This window comes from Geotrypetes seraphini, chromosome 10 (assembly GCF_902459505.1).
Source record: "Geotrypetes seraphini chromosome 10, aGeoSer1.1, whole genome shotgun sequence".
Classification (NCBI taxonomy): Eukaryota; Metazoa; Chordata; class Amphibia; order Gymnophiona; family Dermophiidae; genus Geotrypetes; species Geotrypetes seraphini.
The window spans coordinates 24325181-24345803 of NC_047093.1; the positions used below are offsets into that span (position 1 = coordinate 24325181).

General features: G+C 44.1%; 1 protein-coding gene and 1 long non-coding RNA gene across 3 annotated transcripts in view; one reads left to right on the forward strand and one right to left on the reverse strand.

The window, feature by feature from the left end:
• Positions 1-20623, forward strand: part of CA10 (carbonic anhydrase 10) — a 596370-nt gene that overhangs the window by 66403 nt on the left and 509344 nt on the right. The gene's annotated exons all lie outside the window — the stretch shown is intronic.
• LOC117367930 overlaps positions 1-20623 on the reverse strand; it is a 404819-nt gene that overhangs the window by 60604 nt on the left and 323592 nt on the right. The window lies entirely within an intron of this gene.

The following is a 20623-nucleotide window of genomic DNA, read 5'->3' on the forward strand; positions in this document are numbered from 1 at the left end:
GCTTGTATCATATAACAGAATCTTGGTGCCAAGGAGCCATTACAGAATTGGCACTAAGCACATGGCATTGGGATGCCTAACTCTAGCATTGCCACCTAAGTGAATTATCAATAATTACCCCCAAGGACTTTAATAAAATTACTAGAAGGTAAATAACGCACCATCTTAATAGAAGAAAAAAAGAGGGGGCAAAAGTGATGATTTTCCAGAAAAAAAATAACATATTCATATGTAGAATGATTGGGCTTAAGCCATTATGGCCCAGATTCTGTAAACGGTGCCATTATCGGAGGCCGCCCCCCAAAAACGGCACCATTCCTGTGTCAATCACACAATGGCACCGTTTACAGAATCACAGCCATGTTGAAAGTAGGCGATGGAAAGGCAGGCAAGGGTTTTACAGGCCTACATTTCCAGCACCTACTTTTGGAGAGAATTGCATCCATCGAGGCAGCGCCACTTTTGGTGTAAACCACACCCGCTTTCAATGTAGGCATCTCTATAGCTGGGGGATGGCCTTCATTCTTTGTAGGTACCTACATTTTCTTTCTAATCTATTTTTAATCAGTTTTGAATGACAGTCAATTACCACGCTGTTTATCACCAATTACAACAATTTTTATCACCAATTAAAACAATTAAGTTAGGCAGTGATAGAACGCCTACCACTGCTTAACTTAGGGCACCGTTACGGGAAACATGATCCTTATGCTAACCAAACGGCAATATAATTAACCAAATTCATAGACCAAATATATGCAGATCAGTGGGTAAATATGAATAGTTAGGAATCCTGGAAATCAAGTGTAGTTTGTAGGTCCTGAAAACCAGGGCTGTTCTCTTCTGATATAGATGAGAAGGGCAAGGCTGAATGGGTTGGATATTTGCAGAATCGATGCGTAACACTCTGGAGACGGAAGTAGATCTTCATTCAAATAACGCAAGGGCTTTTGGCCTTTGCTTGAGTCAACAGTGTAAGAATTTCATCAGAAAAATAAATATGCAGGATCAGGATTATACTTTTACTAACAAAATGACCCTGCTGACTTACAAATGAGTACGCTGTTGCATTTCTGGTATTTAGCATTTATCCTGTTGATATTAGTTTTCCATATCTACTCGTCATCGTATACAGATGTTAATATTAATGCCAGTTTTATGGTTTGCAAAGGTCTGTGGCCTTTTAAAATACAGTGACTTGTGTATTATGCCTCCTCTAGCCATGGACTGATTGGATTTATACAAGGCATGCAGATCAGGCCTCGTTTCCAGGAAACCCACGCTGAATATTCATAGGGAGTATCTGAATGCATTTAATTTGAGAACCAGGTTAATTTGTACAAATTAGTTAATTGGAAAATGGACAAGGGTTGTGCCCATCTAATCCACATGATATTCACAACAAATGTGTATTAATTTCATTTCATTTAATATGCTTAGATACCACAAGTCAACGTCTTAAATAATTTTTATAATCATACTCATAGTCATAGAAAATTACAAATGCTGGATTTTACCAAGATGCGGTAGAAGTTACTATCGCAGGGTGACGAGGTAAATGCTCTGATGCTCATAGAATTCCTATGGGCGTTGGAGCATTTACCTAACTGGTCCCATGGTAAAAACCTCTACTGCGGCTGGTGACGGGACTAAATCACGCGAGACAACGGCGCGCCGACAACTGAGCGCAAGGTTGACGGTGCGCCGAAGAAAAGCACTATTTTAAAGGGCTCCGACGGGGGGGGGGTGTGTGAGGGGGAACCCACCCACTTTACTTAATAGACATGGCGCAGGCGTTGTGGGGGTGTTTGGGGGGTTGTAACCCCCCACATTATACTTAAAACTGAACTTTTTCCCTAAAAAAACAGGCAAAAAGTTTGGTTTCAAGTATAATGAGGGGGGTTACAACCCCCCCACAACGCCAGCGCCATGTCTGTTAAGTAAAATAGGGGGGGTTCCCCACCAACACTCCCCGTCGGAACTCTTTAAAATAGTGCTTTTCTTCGGCGCGCCGTCAACCTTGCGCTCAGTTGTCTGCGCGCCGTTGTCTCGCGCGATTTTGTCTATGAACCACTGCGGCTTTGTAAAAGGAGCCCAAAGTCATGCAAAATTGTACACAATATTCTAAATGAGGTCTCCCCAGAGTCTTGTACAGGGACATTACCTCCTTTTTTCTACTAGCCATACCTCTCCCTATGCACCCTAGCATCCTTCTAGCTTTCGCCATTGCCTTTCCAACCTGTATAGAAACATGCATGACTATATAGATTGTATTTATTTAAGTATTTATATACCACTTGCAGCCTAAGTGGTTTACATTCAGGTACTCAAGCATTTTTCCCTGTCTGTCCCGCTGGGCTCATACTCTATCTAATATACCTGAAGCAATGGGGGATTAAGTGACTTGCCCAGGGTCGCAAGGAGCAGTGTGAGATTTGAACCCACAACCTCAGAGTGCTGAGGCTGTAGCTCTAACCACGGCACCACACACTCCTCAGTAGACTTTGCACACTGGACATACGAGTACATGTAGATCATTAAGGAAGGCATTGGTGATCTCTAATCCAGATACCTTTTAAGATTCTGTTCCGTATGGATAGTAGAGACTTCTAGTGGACTCTCTTCCCCCAACCCCCCAACCCCCACCACTATTTAACCAGTCAGAAACAGTTATGGGCCAGTTAAATAGTGGTTTTGCGGCTAGCCATGAATATTCAGTAGGAGATAACTAGGACTTTGGCCAGCCTGCCCATAATGTCAAGAGGAGAAAAGAAATGGTGAGCAGTGATGGGGTTGCTGAGGCTTCTCTACTTAGAGGTGGAGGTGGAAGGGGGAACAGGCCCCACCACTACTTCTAAAGAACAGAAAGGAGTGGAACAATTGAATAAACAGGAGAAAACAGGTGATCCTGATCCTGAAAAACAGGAGGGGCTACAGCGAAGGTCCCTGAGATCTACAAAACACTCTGAAGAACTTGGATGTAGACCAGGGGTGTCAAAGTCCCTCCTCAAGGGCCGCAATCCAGTCGGGCTTTCAGGATTTCCCCAATGAATATGCATGAGATCTATTTGCATGCACTGCTTTCATTGTATGCTAACAGATCTCATGCATATTCATTGGGGAAATCCTGAAAACCCAACTGGATTGCGGCCCTCGAGGAGGGACTTTGACACCCCTGATGTAGACTAAGAGCTACCTCCCAGATTTCTCAAAGGTAAAAAAAAAATCCCATTCCTGTGGGAGGATAGATCATTTCTTAAATGATAGAAGACAAGTTTGACATTTTAGAAGGTTGGAGGAGGAAATGGATATACGTATGGTCTTAAGAAAGCATTACAGCTGAAAAATTACAAACTGAAGGGGCGTAGTGTGAAATAAATGTCACCTATTTTTATCACAAACTTAAGTAGAGATGGTAAAAATATTCTGAATTTTAAATGGAGTCAAATGTGACAGCAGCTCTTATGGATTACCAAAATTGTGTTGACTTCTTCGGGTACCAATGATCGACATATATTGATTTAAGGGATAATGTACATTTGAAGGTTAATTTTTAAAAGGATTTTACACATGTAAAGGCTGTTTTACTTGTGGAAAAGGCTTTTATAAAAATTGTACTGCCTTATCTATGAGTATAAATATACATGCTTAAAAGACTGCAAGCATTGTGCTAAAAGGTTTTGAGCAATGTGACCACATCATGCCACTTTTTGCAAAAACTCTGCTGGCTAGCAGTACAATAGAGGACTAAATTTAAAAATCTATTGGGGGGGGGAGTTATCAACAAAGGCTACAGTTAAGATGTGTTATGGTATTGTTAATCCCAGCAGTTAATAACTAGGTTTCGTTGAATAAAATGGGATACGTTAGTGGTTAAATAACACATTTTAATGGTAGCTCACGTTGATAAGTCTCATTGCAGAAGATAGGACCTGTGCTAAAATGGCAAAATAACATGTTTTTAAGGTAGTCATATTGATAATTGTATATGATCTTAAGAGCCATTAAAGGAAAGAACACTTGGACAATAGGATCTTCCTCTACACTAGAGAATGACACGGTGCCAAAATTCATCACTGTTCCCATCCCCGCGGATAACCGCGGGAAACCATTTTCATTTCATTCTTTAAGGAGAGAGGAAAGAATCAGAGTATGAATGGCCACAACCACTGACCCGCAAGCTTTGCTTTGAAGAATGCTGGTGTAGAAGGACTGAGGTTGAAACAGACACTAGAAAATGATATGGGATTATTTCCCATGGTTATCCGCGGGGACGGGAATGGTGATGAATTTTGTCACCGTGTCATTCTCTACTCTACACACTTAGTTGGCCAGGTCTTCCCAAGGAATATTCCTAACCAATCTTACCAAAGGAAATCATGTGATGTAATGCCAATGAACCTTCTCCAGAGTAGACCCCCCGCACTTCAGGAAGCAGGTGAAAGTCTGGCTCTTTTCCCAAGTCTTTGATGGAAGAAGAAACCGTCAAGCTAGTCACATACTCATGGACATGCTTAGCACACATGCACCTTTACTGACTCCATGCGCAATTTTTCCCTTAAGTTATTCACACTTGTCTTCCGTCTAACTCTTGTTACTCTATACAGTGGTGTAGTAAGGGTAGAAGGTGCTTGAGGTGATGGCACCCCCTCCCCGTGCCCCACTTGCCCTCTTCTCCACGCCCCCAATTCCTTCCCACCCCTCTTTCCATGCTTGCACTCTCTCTCCTTTTATAACTCAATCTTCGCCAGCACAAATGGCTTCTGCAACATACTCATGCCAGCATTGGATTTCCCTCTGATGTCACTTCCTGGCCCTGTGACCCGGAAGTGGTTCAGCGGGGAACCAGGATGGCGCGAGCAATAGGCAGAAGTTGCTCGCACTAGTGAAGATAATACAGAGGGATGGCGCAAGCGTTGCATGGTGTGTCAGGGCAGAGAGGTGCCAGTGCCCTCACTGACTTGGCACTTGGGTGGTGTGCACAGCCCTGCTGCCGCTGGGAGGGTTTCTTGGATGTTCGGTACAGCTGGCCGGGAACTTTTGGCATTAGTGAGTTGCCGGATAGTTGGGCTTTTTTTCTTTTTTTGGGGGGGGGGGGGGTCAGATATTTTGCATGTGTGATACACGCAAAATATCAGTGCCAAAAAAACCAAAACCCCTAGCTGGCCTGTAGATAACACAGTTACCGACAGGTTTACAGCACTCAGATTTTAGGATCGTAAAACCTGATGCAAAATAGCCAAGCAAATATTAGTGAATCAATCGCTTGGCCTATTTTGCATGGGGTTTTACAAATTTGCATGGCGGGATGGGAAAATGGGCGATCGAGGGGGAAAACACGCGGTAGGCAGTTTTGTGAATCGGGTCGGTTAGCAGCGATCGTCGCTACACCTGCCACTGATTTTAGTGAATCGGGGCCCAGGTAAAGTGCTCTTAATTGTAAAACTGAATTCCCGTGGCTCCCCAAGATGAAATGATTCAGTACTTGCCGCCCGGCTGCACATGGATGGGGAGTTTAAAGACCAGGGATTAGATCTTCACCCCTGAGATGGAAGGACTGTATGCGCACAAAACTTCAGCAGAAGGTCCCCTACAGTGTGAATAAGACAGCTTAGCTACCCAGGAGAAAATAGCGCACTAACAAAGCAAGCAATTACCCGCATTCAAGGCAATTTCTCTAAACACAGAGAAGAAATAGGAGTTCAGACATCCTGCTAGAAAGCATGGAAGAAGAAAACCCAAGAACCACATCATCTCATTCAGAAATTTTGATTGGAAAGCTTGCATAACTTAAGCTCATCTTCAGACGTTTCATTTTCCATAACTGCAGGAACAAGGGAGAAGGGGTGTGTGTGTGTGGGGGGGGGGTGTGTGTGTGTGGGGGGGGGGGTGAAACGGGCAAGCAGCATCTTGCACAGTGAGCACTATGGAAATTTTTCCCAGCACGTTCAGGCGAAGGACCAAATATGCACTTCATGCTGGAGATTTTTTTTTTTTTGCTGCCACTGTTTTCCCCCCTCCCTGGTGTCGTTGCAATGAAAGCAGCGGGGGAAAGACGTGCCAAAAACTGACCCGTGGCCTTTGCGTTCTTTTTCGCCCTAAGCTTGGCGCCACCCTTAAAGACGGTCCACGTTAGAATCACAGATGTCCCTCTCCTCTGCCCCTACTTCTTCCAAAGCTCCGACGCCGGCTTTGGCACCTCCCCTGGTCTGTAAGGCACAGCCAGAGCTTCCTCCAGACCTCCTGTGCTAAGATCTCTCGCATACAGTTTAGCACCCGTGAGGCGCTGAAAGACTTTTCCAAACGCCTGTGTCAGTAGAGTACAGTCTGTCCTTTTAGCAGGAGGCACGCTTGATGGCATTGCATCACTGTTTCCTTGATCATTCAGACGAGCTGTGGGTGAGACGTATAACAAATTAATCCAAATGATGGTGAGCATGATGAGTAAGGTGGCCAAGCAGCTCTGGCCCCTGGTTCTTGATGAAGCAGTGTTGTGTAGCTGCTCCACATGTGGTGGTGTACATGCAGCCCAACTAATGCCTCCTGTGCTTGGCAGGTTGCTTTTAGCTCATCTGAAGGGCAGCCTTCCTTCCATCTGAACAGATGGTCATACGATGTGGAAAGATGATGTCGGTGCAACCCAGGATTTCCAGCTGGCATCACAGGCCAGATTGTTCATTCTCATCCGCGCTCCTTGACTAACCCGACTCACGAGTAGGTTCATTTAAAAAGGAAGGGGGCAAGTTGATAATGTAGTTTCAGGTTCGTAGAGGGTGGACTGTATTGGGAACAGTTGGTCTAATGAAGCAAGAGGGTGGACTGTATTGGGAACAGTTGGTCTAATGAAGCAACAGCTTGTGGTTTTGTTGAATGGGGGTTGGGGTGGGAAATGATGGGGGAAGAATAGGAGGGAACAAAGGTGCCAGGACTGCTGACTGTTTATAGATGGTTTTGGAATAACAAAACGCAACTTTTTTTGTTTCATGATGTAATAGGCACATTTTGTTGTTATTTACCGAGTTGATATTCAAAGCAATTTAAACCGCCGGAGAGGGCCCTGGCCGTTTAAATCAACTGTCCAGCGCTAACCAGCTGTATTCACTGGCACTTAACCAGTGCGGCTTGAACATACCTAGTTAGCACCTGATCTGTGGGCGTTCCGGGGGCAGAGTCAGCACCTAGCTGGTTACATGTTGATATTCAGCACTTAACCAGATAAGTTAACCCCATAAAACACTCCCGATGCCACTCCCATGGCCACAACCACTTTGGAGATGCAAGCCATAGAATTTAAGGCTATCTGGCCCGTGCCTCAAATAAAGAGGGGCATTGTTTTTAAGCTCAGTACTTTTGTACATTGAAATAACATGAATGAGTTTTCAAAAAATGTTTTGCTTTAATGGAAAACAAATGAATTAGCACGTGAAGCCCATGACAATTCGGGTGAATCACTGATAAAGTAGTTTGTTTAAAACTAGTCATCTTCGATGCTTCTGAAGATTATTACAGATGACAAGGTGTGGCTGTGCTGTTTATAAATCCATTTTTTGAGCGCTGAGTATATTAAGAATATAGCATTTAGGCAGACATTGTAGAACAGACTGTAGGACAGATCTGCATGAAAATGCTAATGACTGCCAATTAGCACCAATTATTGATTGCTAACCCTGGATTAAGTAGTTTATGCGTAGATCTGTGACGCACGCCCTAATTTCCACAACAACGTTCGGTGACCTATACAGAATCTGGCGGTCTGTTATATATTTGAAGGTAGATTTTAGGGGGAAAAAAATGTACAAATCAGAACTGAGATGTCCAGGATACGATGTCTCAAGTTCCACTAATATTTTTAGGACAGAATATGCCAACATAGAGCCTTTGCAGTAATCCATAAGAATTTTAAAATCTGGTTGTTTAATAAAGTGTACGATCACACTTGTTGATCAATGAAGCTTCTGGATGCTAGCAGGGCTGTGTCGAGGAGTCTGAGTCGGAGGAAATTTCGGGTACCTGGAGTCGGAGTCGGAGTCTGAAGTACAAAAAACTGAGGAGTCGGAGTCGGAACATTTATCTACCGACTCCATTTTTGAACTTGGCGTACCAATCACGAGCGATTCTTTCAGCTATAGCACCCACTATATACACAGCACAAATGTTGCGAGCAGCTTCTGCGGCCTTAGAACCTTGATTAAAAGCAAAAAGAAGGTGGTGTCGAAAATGCTCATTTCTCTCAACTTGACGTTCCATTTTAACGATCTGAAAATTAACCAGAGCTGTGGAGTCGGAGTCGGAGGAAATTTCGAGTACCTGGAGTCGGAGTCGGAGTCTGAAGTACAAAAAACTGAGGAGTCGGAGTCGGAACATTTATCTACCGACTCCATTTTTGAACTTGGCATACCAATCACGAGCGATTCTTTCAGCTATAGCACCCACTATATACACAGCACAAATGTTGCGAGCAGCTTCTGCGGCCTTAGAACCTTGATTAAAAGCAAAAAGAAGGTGGTGTCGAAAATGCTCATTTCTCTCAACTTGACGTTCCATTTTAACGATCTGAAAATTAACCAGAGCTGTGGAGTCGGAGTCGGAGGAAATTTCGAGTACCTGGAGTCGGAGTCGGAGTCTGAAGTACAAAAAACTGAGGAGTCGGAGTCGGAACATTTATCTACCGACTCCATTTTTGAACTTGGCATACCAATCACGAGCGATTCTTTCAGCTATAGCACCCACTATATACACAGCACAAATGTTGCGAGCAGCTTCTGCGGCCTTAGAACCTTGATTAAAAGCAAAAAGAAGGTGGTGTCGAAAATGCTCATTTCTCTCAACTTGACGTTCCATTTTAACGATCTGAAAATTAACCAGAGCTGTGGAGTCGGAGTCGGAGGAAATTTCGAGTACCTGGAGTCGGAGTCGGAGTCTGAAGTACAAAAAACTGAGGAGTCGGAGTCGGAACATTTATCTACCGACTCCATTTTTGAACTTGGCATACCAATCACGAGCGATTCTTTCAGCTATAGCACCCACTATATACACAGCACAAATGTTGCGAGCAGCTTCTGCGGCCTTAGAACCTTGATTAAAAGCAAAAAGAAGGTGGTGTCGAAAATGCTCATTTCTCTCAACTTGACGTTCCATTTTAACGATCTGAAAATTAACCAGAGCTGTGGAGTCGGAGTCGGAGGAAATTTCGAGTACCTGGAGTCGGAGTCGGAGTCTGAAGTACAAAAAACTGAGGAGTCGGAGTCGGAACATTTATCTACCGACTCCATTTTTGAACTTGGCATACCAATCACGAGCGATTCTTTCAGCTATAGCACCCACTATATACACAGCACAAATGTTGCGAGCAGCTTCTGCGGCCTTAGAACCTTGATTAAAAGCAAAAAGAAGGTGGTGTCGAAAATGCTCATTTCTCTCAACTTGACGTTCCATTTTAACGATCTGAAAATTAACCAGAGCTGTGGAGTCGGAGTCGGAGGAAATTTCGAGTACCTGGAGTCGGAGTCGGAGTCTGAAGTACAAAAAACTGAGGAGTCGGAGTCGGAACATTTATCTACCGACTCCATTTTTGAACTTGGCATACCAATCACGAGCGATTCTTTCAGCTATAGCACCCACTATATACACAGCACAAATGTTGCGAGCAGCTTCTGCGGCCTTAGAACCTTGATTAAAAGCAAAAAGAAGGTGGTGTCGAAAATGCTCATTTCTCTCAACTTGACGTTCCATTTTAACGATCTGAAAATTAACCAGAGCTGTGGAGTCGGAGTCGGAGGAAATTTCGAGTACCTGGAGTCGGAGTCGGAGTCTGAAGTACAAAAAACTGAGGAGTCGGAGTCGGAACATTTATCTACCGACTCCATTTTTGAACTTGGCATACCAATCACGAGCGATTCTTTCAGCTATAGCACCCACTATATACACAGCACAAATGTTGCGAGCAGCTTCTGCGGCCTTAGAACCTTGATTAAAAGCAAAAAGAAGGTGGTGTCGAAAATGCTCATTTCTCTCAACTTGACGTTCCATTTTAACGATCTGAAAATTAACCAGAGCTGTGGAGTCGGAGTCGGAGGAAATTTCGAGTACCTGGAGTCGGAGTCGGAGTCTGAAGTACAAAAAACTGAGGAGTCGGAGTCGGAACATTTATCTACCGACTCCATTTTTGAACTTGGCATACCAATCACGAGCGATTCTTTCAGCTATAGCACCCACTATATACACAGCACAAATGTTGCGAGCAGCTTCTGCGGCCTTAGAACCTTGATTAAAAGCAAAAAGAAGGTGGTGTCGAAAATGCTCATTTCTCTCAACTTGACGTTCCATTTTAACGATCTGAAAATTAACCAGCGCTGTGGAGTCGGAGTCGAGGAGTCGGAGGAAATTTCGGGTACCTGGAGTCGGAGTCGGAGTCTGAAGTACAAAAAACTGAGGAGTCGGAGTCGGAACATTTATCTACCGACTCCATTTTTGAACTTGGCATACCAATCACGAGCGATTCTTTCAGCTATAGCACCCACTATATACACAGCACAAATGTTGCGAGCAGCTTCTGCGGCCTTAGAACCTTGATTAAAAGCAAAAAGAAGGTGGTGTCGAAAATGCTCATTTCTCTCAACTTGACGTTCCATTTTAACGATCTGAAAATTAACCAGAGCTGTGGAGTCGGAGTCGGAGGAAATTTCGAGTACCTGGAGTCGGAGTCGGAGTCTGAAGTACAAAAAACTGAGGAGTCGGAGTCGGAACATTTATCTACCGACTCCATTTTTGAACTTGGCATACCAATCACGAGCGATTCTTTCAGCTATAGCACCCACTATATACACAGCACAAATGTTGCGAGCAGCTTCTGCGGCCTTAGAACCTTGATTAAAAGCAAAAAGAAGGTGGTGTCGAAAATGCTCATTTCTCTCAACTTGACGTTCCATTTTAACGATCTGTAAATTAACCAGCGCTGTGGAGTCGGAGTCGAGGAGTCGGAGGAAATTTCGGGTACCTGGAGTCGGAGTCGGAGTCTGAAGTACAAAAAACTGAGGAGTCGGAGTCGGAACATTTATCTACCGACTCCATTTTTGAACTTGGCATACCAATCACGAGCGATTCTTTCAGCTATAGCACCCACTATATACACAGCACAAATGTTGCGAGCAGCTTCTGCGGCCTTAGAACCTTGATTAAAAGCAAAAAGAAGGTGGTGTCGAAAATGCTCATTTCTCTCAACTTGACGTTCCATTTTAACGATCTGAAAATTAACCAGAGCTGTGGAGTCGGAGTCGGAGGAAATTTCGAGTACCTGGAGTCGGAGTCGGAGTCTGAAGTACAAAAAACTGAGGAGTCGGAGTCGGAACATTTATCTACCGACTCCATTTTTGAACTTGGCATACCAATCACGAGCGATTCTTTCAGCTATAGCACCCACTATATACACAGCACAAATGTTGCGAGCAGCTTCTGCGGCCTTAGAACCTTGATTAAAAGCAAAAAGAAGGTGGTGTCGAAAATGCTCATTTCTCTCAACTTGACGTTCCATTTTAACGATCTGAAAATTAACCAGAGCTGTGGAGTCGGAGTCGGAGGAAATTTCGAGTACCTGGAGTCGGAGTCGGAGTCTGAAGTACAAAAAACTGAGGAGTCGGAGTCGGAACATTTATCTACCGACTCCATTTTTGAACTTGGCATACCAATCACGAGCGATTCTTTCAGCTATAGCACCCACTATATACACAGCACAAATGTTGCGAGCAGCTTCTGCGGCCTTAGAACCTTGATTAAAAGCAAAAAGAAGGTGGTGTCGAAAATGCTCATTTCTCTCAACTTGACGTTCCATTTTAACGATCTGAAAATTAACCAGAGCTGTGGAGTCGGAGTCGGAGGAAATTTCGAGTACCTGGAGTCGGAGTCGGAGTCTGAAGTACAAAAAACTGAGGAGTCGGAGTCGGAACATTTATCTACCGACTCCATTTTTGAACTTGGCATACCAATCACGAGCGATTCTTTCAGCTATAGCACCCACTATATACACAGCACAAATGTTGCGAGCAGCTTCTGCGGCCTTAGAACCTTGATTAAAAGCAAAAAGAAGGTGGTGTCGAAAATGCTCATTTCTCTCAACTTGACGTTCCATTTTAACGATCTGAAAATTAACCAGAGCTGTGGAGTCGGAGTCGGAGGAAATTTCGAGTACCTGGAGTCGGAGTCGGAGTCTGAAGTACAAAAAACTGAGGAGTCGGAGTCGGAACATTTATCTACCGACTCCATTTTTGAACTTGGCATACCAATCACGAGCGATTCTTTCAGCTATAGCACCCACTATATACACAGCACAAATGTTGCGAGCAGCTTCTGCGGCCTTAGAACCTTGATTAAAAGCAAAAAGAAGGTGGTGTCGAAAATGCTCATTTCTCTCAACTTGACGTTCCATTTTAACGATCTGAAAATTAACCAGAGCTGTGGAGTCGGAGTCGGAGGAAATTTCGAGTACCTGGAGTCGGAGTCGGAGTCTGAAGTACAAAAAACTGAGGAGTCGGAGTCGGAACATTTATCTACCGACTCCATTTTTGAACTTGGCATACCAATCACGAGCGATTCTTTCAGCTATAGCACCCACTATATACACAGCACAAATGTTGCGAGCAGCTTCTGCGGCCTTAGAACCTTGATTAAAAGCAAAAAGAAGGTGGTGTCGAAAATGCTCATTTCTCTCAACTTGACGTTCCATTTTAACGATCTGAAAATTAACCAGAGCTGTGGAGTCGGAGTCGGAGGAAATTTCGAGTACCTGGAGTCGGAGTCGGAGTCTGAAGTACAAAAAACTGAGGAGTCGGAGTCGGAACATTTATCTACCGACTCCATTTTTGAACTTGGCATACCAATCACGAGCGATTCTTTCAGCTATAGCACCCACTATATACACAGCACAAATGTTGCGAGCAGCTTCTGCGGCCTTAGAACCTTGATTAAAAGCAAAAAGAAGGTGGTGTCGAAAATGCTCATTTCTCTCAACTTGACGTTCCATTTTAACGATCTGAAAATTAACCAGAGCTGTGGAGTCGGAGTCGGAGGAAATTTCGAGTACCTGGAGTCGGAGTCGGAGTCTGAAGTACAAAAAACTGAGGAGTCGGAGTCGGAACATTTATCTACCGACTCCATTTTTGAACTTGGCATACCAATCACGAGCGATTCTTTCAGCTATAGCACCCACTATATACACAGCACAAATGTTGCGAGCAGCTTCTGCGGCCTTAGAACCTTGATTAAAAGCAAAAAGAAGGTGGTGTCGAAAATGCTCATTTCTCTCAACTTGACGTTCCATTTTAACGATCTGAAAATTAACCAGAGCTGTGGAGTCGGAGTCGGAGGAAATTTCGAGTACCTGGAGTCGGAGTCGGAGTCTGAAGTACAAAAAACTGAGGAGTCGGAGTCGGAACATTTATCTACCGACTCCATTTTTGAACTTGGCATACCAATCACGAGCGATTCTTTCAGCTATAGCACCCACTATATACACAGCACAAATGTTGCGAGCAGCTTCTGCGGCCTTAGAACCTTGATTAAAAGCAAAAAGAAGGTGGTGTCGAAAATGCTCATTTCTCTCAACTTGACGTTCCATTTTAACGATCTGAAAATTAACCAGAGCTGTGGAGTCGGAGTCGGAGGAAATTTCGAGTACCTGGAGTCGGAGTCGGAGTCTGAAGTACAAAAAACTGAGGAGTCGGAGTCGGAACATTTATCTACCGACTCCATTTTTGAACTTGGCATACCAATCACGAGCGATTCTTTCAGCTATAGCACCCACTATATACACAGCACAAATGTTGCGAGCAGCTTCTGCGGCCTTAGAACCTTGATTAAAAGCAAAAAGAAGGTGGTGTCGAAAATGCTCATTTCTCTCAACTTGACGTTCCATTTTAACGATCTGAAAATTAACCAGAGCTGTGGAGTCGGAGTCGGAGGAAATTTCGAGTACCTGGAGTCGGAGTCGGAGTCTGAAGTACAAAAAACTGAGGAGTCGGAGTCGGAACATTTATCTACCGACTCCATTTTTGAACTTGGCATACCAATCACGAGCGATTCTTTCAGCTATAGCACCCACTATATACACAGCACAAATGTTGCGAGCAGCTTCTGCGGCCTTAGAACCTTGATTAAAAGCAAAAAGAAGGTGGTGTCGAAAATGCTCATTTCTCTCAACTTGACGTTCCATTTTAACGATCTGAAAATTAACCAGAGCTGTGGAGTCGGAGTCGGAGGAAATTTCGAGTACCTGGAGTCGGAGTCGGAGTCTGAAGTACAAAAAACTGAGGAGTCGGAGTCGGAACATTTATCTACCGACTCCATTTTTGAACTTGGCATACCAATCACGAGCGATTCTTTCAGCTATAGCACCCACTATATACACAGCACAAATGTTGCGAGCAGCTTCTGCGGCCTTAGAACCTTGATTAAAAGCAAAAAGAAGGTGGTGTCGAAAATGCTCATTTCTCTCAACTTGACGTTCCATTTTAACGATCTGAAAATTAACCAGAGCTGTGGAGTCGGAGTCGGAGGAAAGTTCGAGTACCTGGAGTCGGAGTCGGAGTCTGAAGTACAAAAAACTGAGGAGTCGGAGTCGGAACATTTATCTACCGACTCCATTTTTTGAACTTGGCATACCAATCACGAGCGATTCTTTCAGCTATAGCACCCACTATATACACAGCACAAATGTTGCGAGCAGCTTCTGCGGCCTTAGAACCTTGATTAAAAGCAAAAAGAAGGTGGTGTCGAAAATGCTCATTTCTCTCAACTTGACGTTCCATTTTAACGATCTGAAAATTAACCAGAGCTGTGGAGTCGGAGTCGGAGGAAATTTCGAGTACCTGGAGTCGGAGTCGGAGTCTGAAGTACAAAAAACTGAGGAGTCGGAGTCGGAACATTTATCTACCGACTCCATTTTTGAACTTGGCATACCAATCACGAGCGATTCTTTCAGCTATAGCACCCACTATATACACAGCACAAATGTTGCGAGCAGCTTCTGCGGCCTTAGAACCTTGATTAAAAGCAAAAAGAAGGTGGTGTCGAAATGCTCATTTCTCTCAACTTGACGTTCCATTTTAACGATCTGAAAATTAACCAGAGCTGTGGAGTCGGAGTCGGAGGAAATTTCGAGTACCTGGAGTCTGAGTCGGAGTCTGAAGTACAAAAAACTGAGGAGTCGGAGTCGGAACATTTATCTACCGACTCCATTTTTGAACTTGGCATACCAATCACGAGCGATTCTTTCAGCTATAGCACCCACTATATACACAGCACAAATGTTGCGAGCAGCTTCTGCGGCCTTAGAACCTTGATTAAAAGCAAAAAGAAGGTGGTGTCGAAAATGCTCATTTCTCTCAACTTGACGTTCCATTTTAACGATCTGAAAATTAACCAGAGCTGTGGAGTCGGAGTCGGAGGAAATTTCGAGTACCTGGAGTCGGAGTCGGAGTCTGAAGTACAAAAAACTGAGGAGTCGGAGTCGGAACATTTATCTACCGACTCCATTTTTGAACTTGGCATACCAATCACGAGCGATTCTTTCAGCTATAGCACCCACTATATACACAGCACAAATGTTGCGAGCAGCTTCTGCGGCCTTAGAACCTTGATTAAAAGCAAAAGAAGGTGGTGTCGAAAATGCTCATTTCTCTCAACTTGACGTTCCATTTTAACGATCTGAAAATTAACCAGAGCTGTGGAGTCGGAGTCGGAGGAAATTTCGAGTACCTGGAGTCGGAGTCGGAGTCTGAAGTACAAAAAACTGAGGAGTCGGAGTCGGAACATTTATCTACCGACTCCATTTTTGAACTTGGCATACCAATCACGAGCGATTCTTTCAGCTATAGCACCCACTATATACACAGCACAAATGTTGCGAGCAGCTTCTGCGGCCTTAGAACCTTGATTAAAAGCAAAAAGAAGGTGGTGTCGAAAATGCTCATTTCTCTCAACTTGACGTTCCATTTTAACGATCTGAAAATTAACCAGAGCTGTGGAGTCGGAGTCGGAGGAAATTTCGAGTACCTGGAGTCGGAGTCGGAGTCTGAAGTACAAAAAACTGAGGAGTCGGAGTCGGAACATTTATCTACCGACTCCATTTTTGAACTTGGCATACCAATCACGAGCGATTCTTTCAGCTATAGCACCCACTATATACACAGCACAAATGTTGCGAGCAGCTTCTGCGGCCTTAGAACCTTGATTAAAAGCAAAAAGAAGGTGGTGTCGAAAATGCTCATTTCTCTCAACTTGACGTTCCATTTTAACGATCTGAAAATTAACCAGAGCTGTGGAGTCGGAGTCGGAGGAAATTTCGAGTACCTGGAGTCGGAGTCGGAGTCTGAAGTACAAAAAACTGAGGAGTCGGAGTCGGAACATTTATCTACCGACTCCATTTTTGAACTTGGCATACCAATCACGAGCGATTCTTTCAGCTATAGCACCCACTATATACACAGCACAAATGTTGCGAGCAGCTTCTGCGGCCTTAGAACCTTGATTAAAAGCAAAAAGAAGGTGGTGTCGAAAATGCTCATTTCTCTCAACTTGACGTTCCATTTTAACGATCTGAAAATTAACCAGAGCTGTGGAGTCGGAGTCGGAGGAAATTTCGAGTACCTGGAGTCGGAGTCGGAGTCAGAAGTACAAAAAACTGAGGAGTCGGAGTCGGAACATTTATCTACCGACTCCATTTTTGAACTTGGCATACCAATCACGAGCGATTCTTTCAGCTATAGCACCCACTATATACACAGCACAAATGTTGCGAGCAGCTTCTGCGGCCTTAGAACCTTGATTAAAAGCAAAAAGAAGGTGGTGTCGAAAATGCTCATTTCTCTCAACTTGACGTTCCATTTTAACGATCTGAAAATTAACCAGAGCTGTGGAGTCGGAGTCGGAGGAAATTTCGAGTACCTGGAGTCGGAGTCGGAGTCTGAAGTACAAAAAACTGAGGAGTCGGAGTCGGAACATTTATCTACCGACTCCATTTTTGAACTTGGCATACCAATCACGAGCGATTCTTTCAGCTATAGCACCCACTATATACACAGCACAAATGTTGCGAGCAGCTTCTGCGGCCTTAGAACCTTGATTAAAAGCAAAAAGAAGGTGGTGTCGAAAATGCTCATTTCTCTCAACTTGACGTTCCATTTTAACGATCTGAAAATTAACCAGAGCTGTGGAGTCGGAGTCGGAGGAAATTTCGAGTACCTGGAGTCGGAGTCGGAGTCTGAAGTACAAAAAACTGAGGAGTCGGAGTCGGAACATTTATCTACCGACTCCATTTTTGAACTTGGCATACCAATCACGAGCGATTCTTTCAGCTATAGCACCCACTATATACACAGCACAAATGTTGCGAGCAGCTTCTGCGGCCTTAGAACCTTGATTAAAAGCAAAAAGAAGGTGGTGTCGAAAATGCTCATTTCTCTCAACTTGACGTTCCATTTTAACGATCTGAAAATTAACCAGAGCTGTGGAGTCGGAGTCGGAGGAAATTTCGAGTACCTGGAGTCGGAGTCGGAGTCTGAAGTACAAAAAACTGAGGAGTCGGAGTCGGAACATTTATCTACCGACTCCATTTTTGAACTTGGCATACCAATCACGAGCGATTCTTTCAGCTATAGCACCCACTATATACACAGCACAAATGTTGCGAGCAGCTTCTGCGGCCTTAGAACCTTGATTAAAAGCAAAAAGAAGGTGGTGTCGAAAATGCTCATTTCTCTCAACTTGACGTTCCATTTTAACGATCTGAAAATTAACCAGAGCTGTGGAGTCGGAGTCGGAGGAAATTTCGAGTACCTGGAGTCGGAGTCGGAGTCTGAAGTACAAAAAACTGAGGAGTCGGAGTCGGAACATTTATCTACCGACTCCATTTTTGAACTTGGCATACCAATCACGAGCGATTCTTTCAGCTATAGCACCCACTATATACACAGCACAAATGTTGCGAGCAGCTTCTGCGGCCTTAGAACCTTGATTAAAAGCAAAAAGAAGGTGGTGTCGAAAATGCTCATTTCTCTCAACTTGACGTTCCATTTTAACGATCTGAAAATTAACCAGAGCTGTGGAGTCGGAGGTCGGAGGAAATTTCGAGTACCTGGAGTCGGAGTCGGAGTCTGAAGTACAAAAAACTGAGGAGTCGGAGTCGGAACATTTATCTACCGACTCCATTTTTGAACTTGGCATACCAATCACGAGCGATTCTTTCAGCTATAGCACCCACTATATACACAGCACAAATGTTGCGAGCAGCTTCTGCGGCCTTAGAACCTTGATTAAAAGCAAAAAGAAGGTGGTGTCGAAAATGCTCATTTCTCTCAACTTGACGTTCCATTTTAACGATCTGAAAATTAACCAGAGCTGTGGAGTCGGAGTCGGAGGAAATTTCGAGTACCTGGAGTCGGAGTCGGAGTCTGAAGTACAAAAAACTGAGGAGTCGGAGTCGGAACATTTATCTACCGACTCCATTTTTGAACTTGGCATACCAATCACGAGCGATTCTTTCAGCTATAGCACCCCACTATATACACAGCACAAATGTTGCGAGCAGCTTCTGCGGCCTTAGAACCTTGATTAAAAGCAAAAAGAAGGTGGTGTCGAAAATGCTCATTTCTCTCAACTTGACGTTCCATTTTAACGATCTGAAAATTAACCAGAGCTGTGGAGTCGGAAGTCGGAGGAAATTTCGAGTACCTGGAGTCGGAGTCGGAGTCTGAAGTACAAAAAACTGAGGAGTCGGAGTCGGAACATTTATCTACCGACTCCATTTTTGAACTTGGCATACCAATCACGAGCGATTCTTTCAGCTATAGCACCCACTATATACACAGCACAAATGTTGCGGGCAGCTTCTGCGGCCTTAGAACCTTGATTAAAAGCAAAAAGAAGGTGGTGTCGAAAATGCTCATTTCTCTCAACTTGACGTTCCATTTTAACGATCTGAAAATTAACCAGAGCTGTGGAGTCGGAGTCGGAGGAAATTTCGAGTACCTGGAGTCGGAGTCGGAGTCTGAAGTACAAAAAACTGAGGAGTCGGAGTCGGAACATTTATCTACCGACTCCATTTTTGAACTTGGCATACCAATCACGAGCGATTCTTTCAGCTATAGCACCCACTATATACACAGCACAAATGTTGCGAGCAGCTTCTGCGGCCTTAGAACCTTGATTAAAAGCAAAAAGAAGGTGGTGTCGAAAATGCTCATTTCTCTCAACTTGACGTTCCATTTTAACGATCTGAAAATTAACCAGAGCTGTGGAGTCGGAGTCGGAGGAAATTTCGAGTACCTGGAGTCGGAGTCGGAGTCTGAAGTACAAAAAACTGAGGAGTCGGAGTCGGAACATTTATCTACCGACTCCATTTTTGAACTTGGCATACCAATCACGAGCGATTCTTTCAGCTATAGCACCCACTATATACACAGCACAAATGTTGCGAGCAGCTTCTGCGGCCTTAGAACCTTGATTAAAAGCAAAAAGAAGGTGGTGTCGAAAATGCTCATTTCTCTCAACTTGACGTTCCATTTTAACGATCTGAAAATTAACCAGAGCTGTGGAGTCGGAGTCGGAGGAAATTTCGAGTACCTGGAGTCGGAGTCGGAGTCTGAAGTACAAAAAACTGAGGAGTCGGAGTCGGAACATTTATCTACCGACTCCATTTTTGAACTTGGCATACCAATCACGAGCGATTCTTTCAGCTATAGCACCCACTATATACACAGCACAAATGTTGCGAGCAGCTTCTGCGGCCTTAGAACCTTGATTAAAAGCAAAAAGAAGGTGGTGTCGAAAATGCTCATTTCTCTCAACTTGACGTTCCATTTTAACGATCTGAAAATTAACCAGAGCTGTGGAGTCGGAGTCGGAGGAAATTTCGAGTACCTGGAGTCGGAGTCGGAGTCTGAAGTACAAAAAACTGAGGAGTCGGAGTCGGAACATTTATCTACCGACTCCATTTTTGAACTTGGCATACCAATCACGAGCGATTCTTTCAGCTATAGCACCCACTATATACACAGCACAAATGTTGCGAGCAGCTTCTGCGGCCTTAGAACCTTGATTAAAAGCAAAAAGAAGGTGGTGTCGAAAATGCTCATTTCTCTCAACTTGACGTTCCATTTTAACGATCTGAAAATTAACCAGAGCTGTGGAGTCGGAGTCGGAGGAAATTTCGAGTACCTGGAGTCGGAGTCGGAGTCTGAAGTACAAAAAACTGAGGAGTCGGAGTCGGAACATTTATCTACCGACTCCATTTTTGAACTTGGCATACCAATCACGAGCGATTCTTTCAGCTATAGCACCCACTATATACACAGCACAAATGTTGCGAGCAGCTTCTGCGGCCTTAGAACCTTGATTAAAAGCAAAAAGAAGGTGGTGTCGAAAATGCTCATTTCTCTCAACTTGACGTTCCATTTTAACGATCTGAAAATTAACCAGAGCTGTGGAGTCGGAGTCGGAGGAAATTTCGAGTACCTGGAGTCGGAGTCGGAGTCTGAAGTACAAAAAACTGAGGAGTCGGAGTCGGAACATTTATCTACCGACTCCATTTTTGAACTTGGCATACCAATCACGAGCGATTCTTTCAGCTATAGCA